Below are 2,931 nucleotides of genomic sequence, written 5' to 3' on the forward strand. Positions count from 1 at the left end.
GGTTTCGCAGGATGTGACAGGATAATCTACGACGAACTATATCCCCGCAACATCGACATCGTGGCGTTGCAGGAACTTTGTTGGACTGGACAGAAAGTGTGGAAAAGCGGCCATCGAGCGGCTACCTTCTACCAAAGCTGTGGCACCACCAATGAACTGGGAACAGGATTTATAGTGTTGGGCAAGATGCGACAACGTGTGATCGGGTGGCAGCCGATCAACGCAAGGATGTGCATGTTGAGAGTTAAGGGCAGTTTCTTCAACTACAGCATCATCAACGTCCACTGCCCACACGAAGGGAGACCCGATGACGAGAAAGAAGCGTTCTACGCGCAGTTAGAGCAAACATACGATGGTTGCTCGCCGCGTGACGTGAAAATCGTTGTCGGCGACATGAACGCGCAGGTAGGAAGGGAGGAAATGTACAGACCGGTAATCGGGCGAAACAGCCTGCACGCCGTATCGAATGATAACGGCCAGCGATGCGTAAACTTTGCAGCCTCCCGTGGTATGGTAGTCCGAAGCACCTTCTTCCCCCGCAAAGATATCCACAAAGCCACCTGGAGATCACCCGACCATCAAACAGAAAACCAAATCGACCACGTTCTAATCGACGGTAAATTCTTCTCGGATATAACCAGCGTCCGCACATACCGCAGTGCGAATATAGATTCGGATCACTACTTAGTCGCTGTATGCATGCGCTCAAAACTTTCGACAGTTATCACCACGCGTCGAAGTCGAACGCCGCGACTCAACATCGAGCAGTTGCGTAACGTAGAAGTGGCTCAAAACTACGCGCAGCAGTTAGCAGTGGCCCTACCAACGGAAGAGCAGCTTGGCGCAGCTACACTTGAAGATGGCTGGAGGGACATCCGATCCGCCATAGGTAGTACCTCGGCTACAGCACAAGGCTTCGTGACTCCGAATCACAGAAACAACTGGTACGACGGCGAATGTGAACAGTTGAAAAACGAGAAGAATGCAACATGGGCGAGAATGCTGCAACACCGTACGAGAGCGAATGAGGCACGTTACAAACAGGCGCGGAACAGGCAGAACTCAGTCTTCCGGATGAAGAAGCGCCAGCAGGAAGAACGAGATCGCGAAGCGATGGAAGAGCTGTACCGCGCTAAGGACACACGAAAGTTCTACGAGAAGCTGAACCGCTCGCGCAGAGGCTTTGTGCCACAAGCCGACATGTGCCGAGATAATCACGGGAATATTCTCACGAGCGAGCGTGAGGTGGTCGAGAGGTGGCGGCAGCATTACGATGAGCACCTCAATGGCGACGTTGCAAGTACCGAAGGTGGCGTGGTAACAGATCTAGGAGTATGTGCACCGGACGAAAGACTTCCGGCCCCTGACCTTCAAGAGATTGAGGAGGAGGTTGGCCGGTTGAAAAACAACAAAGTCGCTGGAGCAGATCAACTACCAAGCGAGCTTCTAAAATACGATGGAGAAGCACTGGTGAGAGAACTACACTGGGTCATTACCAAGATTTGGGAGGAGGAAGTATTACCGGAGGAATGGATGGAAGGTATCGTGTGTCCCATCTACAAAAAGGTCGACAAGTTGGATTGCGGGAACTACCGCGCGATCACACTACTGAGCGCTGCCTACAAGATACTCTCTCAAATTTTATGCCGCCGACTATAACCGATTGCAAGAGAGTTCGTGGGGCAATATCAGGCTGGATTCATGGGTGAACGCGCTACAACGGACCAGATGTTCGCCATCCGCCAGGTGTTGCAGAAATGCCGCGAATACAACGTGCCCACACATCACTTGTTCATCGATTTCAAATCGGCGTATGATACAATCGATCGAGAACAGCTATGGCAGATTATGCACGAATACGGATTCCCGGATAAACTGATACGGTTGATCAAGGCGACGATGGATCGAGTGATGTGCGTAGTTCGAGTATCAGGGACACTCTCGAGCCCCTTCGAATCTCGCAGAGGGTTGCGGCAAGGTGATGGTCTTTCGTGCTTGCTGTTCAACATTGCTTTGGAGGGTGTAATAAGAAGAGCGGGGATAAACACGAGTGGGACGATTTTCACGAAGTCCGTTCAGCTGCTTGGTTTCGCCGATGATATTGATATTATTGCTCGTAAATTTGAGACGATGGCGGAAACGTACATCCGACTAAAGAGTGAAGCCAGGCGAATCGGATTAGTTATTAATGTGTCGAAGACAAAGTACATGATGGCAAAGGGCTCCAGGGAGGAATCACCGCGCCCGCCACCCCGAATTCATATCGACGGTGATGAAATCGAGGCGGTTGAAGAATTCGTGTACTTGGGCTCACTGGTGACCGACGACAACGACACCAGCAGAGAAATTCAGAGGCGCATTGTGGCAGGAAATCGTTCTTACTTTGGACTCCGCAGAACTCTACGATCGAATAAAGTTCGCCGTAACACGAAGTTAACCATCTACAAAACGCTGATTAGACCGGTGGTCCTCTATGGGCACGAAACATGGACCCTACGTGCAGAGGACCAACGCGCCCTTGGAGTTTTCGAACGGAAGGTGTTGCGTACCATCTACGGCGGAGTGCAGATGGAAGACGGGACTTGGAGAAGGCGAATGAACCACGAGCTGCATCAGCTGCTGGGAGAACCAACCATCGTCCATACCGCGAAAATCGGGAGGCTACGGTGGGCGGGTCACGTCATCAGGATGTCGGATAGCAACCCGACTAAAATGGTTCTCGAGAGTCATCCGACCGGTACAAGAAGACGTGGAGCGCAGCGAGCTAGGTGGGTCGACCAAGTGGAGGACGATCTGCGGTCCCTACGCAGAGTGCGAAACTGGAGACATACAGCCATGGACCGAGTGGAATGGAGGCGGCTACTATGTACAGCAGAGGCCACCCCGGCCTTAGCCTGACCGGTAAGGTAAGTTATTCACCCTGCTGGATCA

The sequence above is a fragment of the Aedes albopictus genome, chromosome 1 (assembly GCF_035046485.1).
Source record: "Aedes albopictus strain Foshan chromosome 1, AalbF5, whole genome shotgun sequence".
NCBI classification, from domain to species: Eukaryota; Metazoa; Arthropoda; class Insecta; order Diptera; family Culicidae; genus Aedes; species Aedes albopictus.